The sequence below is a fragment of the Microtus oregoni genome, unplaced genomic scaffold (assembly GCF_018167655.1).
Source record: "Microtus oregoni isolate MIOR12 unplaced genomic scaffold, Mior012 000026F_ref0000081, whole genome shotgun sequence".
Taxonomy (NCBI): Eukaryota; Metazoa; Chordata; class Mammalia; order Rodentia; family Cricetidae; genus Microtus; species Microtus oregoni.
In genome coordinates this window covers 16,844,331-16,852,397 of record NW_024543085.1, presented here as the reverse complement: position 1 = coordinate 16,852,397, position 8,067 = coordinate 16,844,331, and positions in this window count along the sequence as shown.

The window sequence follows — 8,067 nt, the reverse complement described above, 5'->3', positions numbered from 1 at the left end:
AAGAAAATGTGATAGAAAATTGGAGAGAATGAGTGAGGAAGTGGGCTATAACAATACTCATTGCATTTGTGTGTAAAATTTTTAAATATTTTTTAAAAGCAAATACATATATAAGCATAAAATTAATATGGACAATGTTTTAGATTTATTTGTCTCTGTAGTAGAGGCAGGGTAAGTTCCAGCCTGGGAACAACTCTTGCACAGCTCTAGTTGCATTGGATACTGTGAGGGATTGGTCAGTGATATAAAAAACTGGGTCTAACAGAAGTTCACAGAAAGTGGATAAGAAAACAGGATGGTCTATATTAAATATTTTTCCTCTCCTCTACCAATGTAAGCGATCTACAAGAAGCATATTACCTGTTTTAGAGACATTTGGAGTGCAAAGGAAGGGGCATCATGTGGAATATAGGGATCGTCTTTTCCATATCTATATATGACATAGCTCATTCCCATGAACAAATCCCAAAACAAAATGATTTATGCTACCCAAGCGCCCAAGCCAGAAATTTGACTGTTTTCCTGTGAATTCATCACAGAGAAAGCTTCCAATCACTTTTAGTTCCTTCTTTGTGAATATAAATGAGCTGCCAAAACTGAAGACGAAGCAAATAAAAATAAAAATAAATAGGAAAAATGATAGAGCAAAAATGAAGGGCATTGGTTTTAATGATATTAGAGAAGACATTTTTACATTAAAGGCTATTTTAAATTAAGGAAAAAGACATATTAGAAATTTTAAATGGGTATAAAATAAACTTAAAGAAGAAAAGCCACATTTAACATATCAAGGAAAAGAAAAAGATGTTATATTAAAAGGAAGAAAACTGCAAGAATTTAAAAAATCTGGCTAGAAGGACTTAATAAATATAAATATAAAATTAGAATGAAAATAATATCAATGAAGAAGAAGGATAAGGAATAAAGATAGAAGGAATGAAAAAGAGAAAGAAGACAGGAAGATTGTGGTGTTTGTTCATTTTCTCACCAAGGGGTCAGCTGAGTCAGGAACACTTGGAACTCCTGGCCATCTAGGGCTGTAGAATAAAACCTTGTCTCAAAAAGATAAAACAAAAACAATTATCTTCTAGAGGGAAGAGCGTAGCATTCTATTGCTCAGGACCCATAAATCTGCTTATCCCAGGAAATAAAATTAAATACCCTGTTTGTATTATTTTTCTCTCATTGAGATACAAATTAAGGAAAGAAGGGTTCACTGAAATGTAATCCATCATGGAACTGGTGGTATGCAGTAGGCGAGAGGGCATTCTGGTCATAGTGCATTCACAGTCAGGAACTAGAGGACTTTGAATGTTGGTACTTAGCTAGCTTTCTCTCTCTGTCTGACTGTTAGAGTGAATCCTTCTACCTTAGCTACCTTAATCCAGTTACTATTTCACAAAAATACCTGGAAACTAAATTCATCTCAATAATCTAGCAGAGACAAGGAAAGATTGATTGGTCAGACTCCAGACACTGCCAACTTTATCATCAGAATCAGCCACCACACCTACTGAATTTGAGAGCCTAGGCTGTGAGAAGCTTCTGCCATGATTTGGATGTTGTTTACTGAAGGTTGGTGTGCAAGAATCTTGGATGCTAGATTTATCATGCTGACAAGAGGTGGGACCTTTAAGAAGTGAAGCCTGGAAGGAGTTTGTGACTCACAGTTGGTAGTGCTTTGGGAATGTTAATATTGTTTTTATGGGATATTGAGTTTGTCCTAAGAGAAAGGATGCTATTGAAAAAATAAACCAAAGAGAAAAAATGAGAAAGACAAACCTGACCACAACCCCCTTGTATTTGCTCCCATTGTTGCTAATCTGTCTTCCTGGAAGTCCTCACCAGAGGCAGGCCAATGCTAACAGCATGCCTTTGAATACACAGAACTATGAGCTTCATAAATCTTTATCCTGTAAAAGACTCTCAATCAATAGATACTTTGTCATAGTAAAGGGAAATAGAATGATGTGGTTTCTAAATGGGCTTCAAGTACTCAGTTATGGTTTCTAGAGAAATATGTCATAAATTAAAGCTATCTTCTGCATTGAAACATGGCAAAACTGATATTGTCTCTGGTGGTCTAACTGCAAGGACCTCCAGCCAGCACTTTGTCACTCTGTTTTTGCATACAAAGTCTGATTGCTTCTTTTCTTAAATTTTTTTCCTCTTTTTGTCACAAGGTCTTGCTGTGTAGCCCAGACTAGCCTCCAGGTTGCTATCCTCTTTCCATAATTTCCTAATTGTGGGAGTTACAAGCTTCAATTTTAACTCCAGATTAATGAGAAAACTATTTATTCTGTAGTTACTGCTTCTCACAGTTCTAGTTGTTCACTGTGTCCTCCAGAGCATCTCCTAAGGGTCCTTTCCTGGACTAGAATTATCCGTGACGGGTGTGGTGTTAATATCTCTGCTCTCCTTTGTTAGCTTAATATTTCAGGTATCCACTCCGTTTTATAGGTTGGCACACTTCCGCTAACTAAAATATCCTCTTCATATTTATAGGAGATAATTAAAAGATAAATGAATTTCAAAGGAAAAGTATATATAAATGATGGAGAATAGAATGACATCAGATTGGGAAATGAAAATACAGAAACAAGAATATCAGACAATATTTTCAACATTGAGAGGATATATATATATATTTGCAGCCTTAAATCCTTTATTCACTCAGACTCTCTTATGCACATCAAAGTAGCATAAAGTACTTTTATACTTTTGGACAATAGGAAATTGAATTTCCTGTACCTTTTTACAGGAATCTAAGAATCATTTGTAATGGAAATAAGCCAGAATAGATAAACTGTAGTCCCAGAAACAGAGCATTCAATATATAAGAATGCTGAAAAACTGCAGGGTTATGGAACAAAAGATGTTTCTGCACCAGAGTTCCACAATAGGCACAGTGCTCAGGGGTCCTGTTAGTAGGTCAGAGGTCTCTGGTAGAAATAGAAGCAGGAAAACATGTTTCACTTGAGTTGAAAGCCTTGGTGATGTAAGTCAATATTTTACTTTTTTATTGATAAACACCTCTCTGTTCCATTCAATAACACCTAAGCACTTAATAGTGTTAGTATCCTGGAGTCTCTTGGAAATCTGATGCAGTTAACCCTCTGTGTATGGCAAGCATTTGTATACTGATGCAAAGGTCCCTTTAAGAAACAAGCTTTGCCCACTCCCTATCTCTTCCTGCTGAGACAAGAAGGCCTCTCTTTCCTTTCCTCCCCTCCCCTCCTCTCCTCTGTTTTCCTCTCTCCTTTCCTCTCTCACCTCCTCCTTCTCTCTTTTAGTCACTTTCTCTGTCTGTCTCTCTGTCTCTTCTTTTCCTCCCTCCCCAATACTCTCTCAATAAACTCCACACTCAAGTTCTCTCTGTATGGCTTATTATGTCACCCACTCAGTTTGGGCTCAACCCGTTATGGAACGCCACAAAGGTCCCTCTCAAGCTGTATCTTAACAAATACTAAAACGGATTTGATTGTACTTCTAGTGAAAGAAATGTGATCAACTTGACTGGGCACACAACAGTGTCACTAAGTAGCCCATCAGCTGCAAGGTATTAACAGCAGCAAACAGTGGTAGCCTTTCTCTTCCAAACTCATCCATTTTCCAATAGGTTTCATGATCTCATTTTTCTTTATAGCTGAACTGAATTTCACTTTGTACATGTACTACATTTGTCATTAGCCATCCATCTTTTGATGAGAATCTAGACTGATCCCATATTCTTGATATTGTGAATGGAGCAGCAATACACATTTGCACTAATATTTTATGACAGGATACAGACCCCTTTACATATGTTCACAGCAATGGAGTCTATGGGTCATATGTTTGTTCTATTTATTAGCTTGCTGAGAAACCTTCATAATTATCTTTCTTGTGGCTGCAGTGTTGAACTCCAGCAGCACTGAGTGTCACACCTTTTCCATATCATAGGTAATGTGTGTTCTCTTTGGGGAATTTTTTAATGATAACCATTTTGAATATGGTAAGAATACATATTATTTATGTGTTTCAAATATTAACCACTATCTGAAGTTTCACTGGCAAAAATCATGTTTTGTGGGCTGTTTGTTTTATCAGCAGATTCATTTGCTTTATGGAATCATCTTAATTGAATGCTTATTACCTTTTTCAAATCTTAGGGTTGTTTTATTTGCAATTTGAACCTAGTCAGAAAGTTCTTACCTGTGGTATTATCTTGATGTATGTTAAGTATGTTTTCTTCTATCAATTCCAATGTTACAGGTTTTTAATCAAGATAATTAATACCTGTAGAATTAATATTTTTGTAGAGCACTGGTCCTCAACTTTCCGATGCTGTGATCCTTTAATACAGCTCTTCATTTTCATTACTGTTTCATCACTGTAATTTGCTACCATTGTGAGTTGCAATGCAAATACATGATCTACAGGTTATCTGATATGTGACCCCTGTGAAATTTTGACCATACCCAAAAAGGTCTTGAGATCTATACATTGAGAACCACTGCTGCAGAGGTTTGCATATGATTTCATTTTATGCAAATGGACAGACATTTATTTTTTCCAGTACCTTCTGGTAAGTGGGCTCTATTTTTTTTTCCAGTGTTCATACCAGTGTGGACCTGTTTTTGTTTCCTCTATTCTTCCTTTGGTTTACATTTGTGCTCCTATTTCAGATCAATGTCATCTATGTCACTATGATTCTGTAATATAATTTGAAGTCAGGTATTAAGATATCTCCAACATCTTTCTATCTGCTTAGTGTTGCTTTGAATATTTTGGCATTTTATATTTCTCCAAGAATTATAGGATTGGTTTTTCTAGTTCTGTAAAGAATGTCAATGGAATTTAGATGAGTATTGCATTGCACCCAAATTACATTTGATGATACAGCAATTTTTATAATATTGATTCTGTCAATCAGTGACTATAAAAAGTCTTTCCATCATCTACTGACTACGTTAATTATTTTTATAATGTTCTTAATGGTTTTGGGTTGTTTTAGAGATCTTTCAGTTCACTGGATAGTTTTATTCTTGATCCTCTATTATTAAGATATTTGAATGGAATATTATTTACTGAGTTATTTTCAAGAAGTTTAATTTTGTATAGAGATATATTTTCCTCATTTTCTTTTATTTTTGAGATTCTAATATATTAAAATCATTTATTCTCTCCCCCTTTTCTCTCCAAACGTGTCTTATTATCTCTCTTGCTCTCTTTCAAATTCTGTTTTGAATCCTCCAACTATAATGAGAAGAATCTGCCAGATCCCCTAAGGATATAATCATATCATCAGTAAATCACCAAATAATTTGAACTTTCCTCTCTGAATTGTTTCCTTTTTATATGTTCTACTTATGCTATTGTAATTGTGTAACTTCTAGTACTACATTGAATAAGAGTAGAAAGGTTGGTCACATTTGGATCCTTCCACAGATATAGAGGATATGATTTCAAAATCCTCCTACTACTAATAATGTTAGCTACATTTTGTCATATATAACCTCCATTATGCTCATAAATATTCTGTTAATTCTGAATTTTTTCGAGGCTTTTGTCATAAAAATATACCAAATTTTATTAAATTATTTTTTCTGGATTTATTGATATGACCAGATTATTTCTGTCCTTAACTCTACTTTTATCTTGGTTACATTTATTAATTTGTAAATATTGAGCTGTCTTTGAGCTCTTGCACCAAAACTAAGTTTGTTATAATGTATGATCATCTTATATGGTTTTAATTCAGTGCACAAATACCACATTGAAAAAAATTTAAACCTTTATCTGTCTGAGATATTTATTTGTGGTTCACTTCTTTTCTCTTCTTATATCTTTAATTCTGTGGGCAACTGAGAATCTTTGTGTGTCAAAGATTCTCCCTGCCCAGCAACTTCCAATGATCATCATTAGCTCAGCTCTGGCTGATTCTCTGGCTGGATATCTCAATTTCCAAAATCATAGTCTTAAAAGTAATTTAAATTTTTATGCAAGTAAATGTTTAATCTGCATGCAAGACCGTGTAGCATGTAAATGCATGGTGCATGAGAAGGCCAGGAGAAAACATTGGATTCCATGGAACTGGAGTTACAGAGGGTTATGAGCAACTGTGTGGGTTCTGAGAATAGAATGCTGGTCTTTGGTAAGAGCAGCCTGTGTTTTTACCCTCATTTTTATCTCATTAGCTCTGAGGACACATTCTGCGATATATTTCCATGTTCCCTTTGTTTGCTCTCTGTGTTTGCTTTTCAGTAGCTAGGATCTTCTCTCTGAATCTCCTGTTACCTTGACTCTGAGAAGTTCAATGATATAGAGAACAGTAATCAACACAATGGCTGTGGTGACTGAAGCCCTGTTGATGGCAGTAGCGGTGCCATCAGGCAGTCAAGGTTCATCCAGGAGAGAAGCTTGCTTTCAGCTGATTGGTGAGAGCATCTTTGAACAGTGGTGGAATATCCCCAGCCTTCCCCTTTTTAACATTCATTCAAATGAAGCTTCTCATCAGTCATCTTACCAAGAATCCCAGGGAAACGATTTAATGAGGAATTTATAGTACTTCTAGAGCATGTGTGATGACTTATTTACAAATTCAGAAATATTTACAAACCAAATTGGACAGGGTCAGCAATTTTATCTAAATTTTTAAAAAAGTTTTAGAGAGAAAGGAAGGGTAATCAGAGCATGTGTCTTAGTTCAACTTTCAACCATATTAGAAAAATCATCACGGAAAGACCAAATGATTCTAAAGAAGAAGTTGATGCATACAATATTGAAAAGAATATAGAGACTTGTGGATTAATATCTGGGTCTTCAATTTTATTCCATTGGTCAATGTCTCTGTTTTTATGCCAATACTAAACTGTTTTCATTCCCATAGCTCTGTAATAGAGTTTGCTGTCAGGGATGGTAATGCCTCCCGAAGTTCCTTTATTGTATAGGATTGTTTTGGTATCCTGGGTTTTTTGTTTTTCCATATAAAGTTGATTATTGTTGACTCAATGTCTGTGAAGAATTTTATTGGGATTTTGATGGGTATTGAATCTATAGATTGCCTTTGGTAGAACTGCCATTTTTACTATGTTGATCCTACCAATCCAAGAGCATGGGAGATCCTTCCATTTTCTGGTATCTTCTTCAATTACTTTCTTTGAAGCCTTAAATTTCTTGTCAAATAGATATTTCACTTCCTTAGTTAGTGTTATCCCAAGATACTTTATGTTATTTGTGGCTATCATGAAAGGTGGTGTTTCTCTGATTTTCCTCTCTGCTTTTTATCCTGTGTGTATAGGAGGGCTATAGAATTTAAGACCTGGATATTAATCCACAAACCTATGAACACCTGATTGTTGACAAAGAAGCTAAAATTATACAATGAAAGAAAGTATTTGTAATAAATAGTACTGGAATAACTGAATGTCAACATATAGAAGAATGAAAAAGATCCATATCTATCACCATGAACAAAACTCATGTCCAAATGGATTAAAAATCTCAATATAAATCCGACCACACTGAACCTGATAGAAGAGAAATTGGGAAATAGCCTGCAATACATGGACACAGGAGACAACTTCCTACATATAACCACAGTAGCACAGACAATAAGAGCAACAATGAACAAATGGGACCTCCTGAAACTAAGGAGCTTCTGTAAAGCAAAGTATACTGTCATTAAGACAAAAAGGCACCCTATAGGAGAAGATCTTCACCAACCCCACATTAGAAAAATGTCTGATCTCTAAAATATATGAAGAACTCAAGAAACTAGACATTAAAATTCTAAATAGCCCAATTAAAAATGGGGTACTGAACTGAATAGAGAATTCTCAACAGAAGAATTTCAAATGGCCAAAAGACACTTAAGGACACGATCAGCTTCCTTAGCTATCAGAGAAATGCAAATCAAAACAACGTTGAGCTACCATCTTACACCAGTAGGAATGGCTTAAATCAAAAACACCATTCTGGACCCAGCAATACCACTCTTGGGAATATACCCAAGAGATGAAAAATCATATGACAAAAGCATTTGTTCAACTATGTTCATAGCAGTATTATTTGTAATAGCCAGAA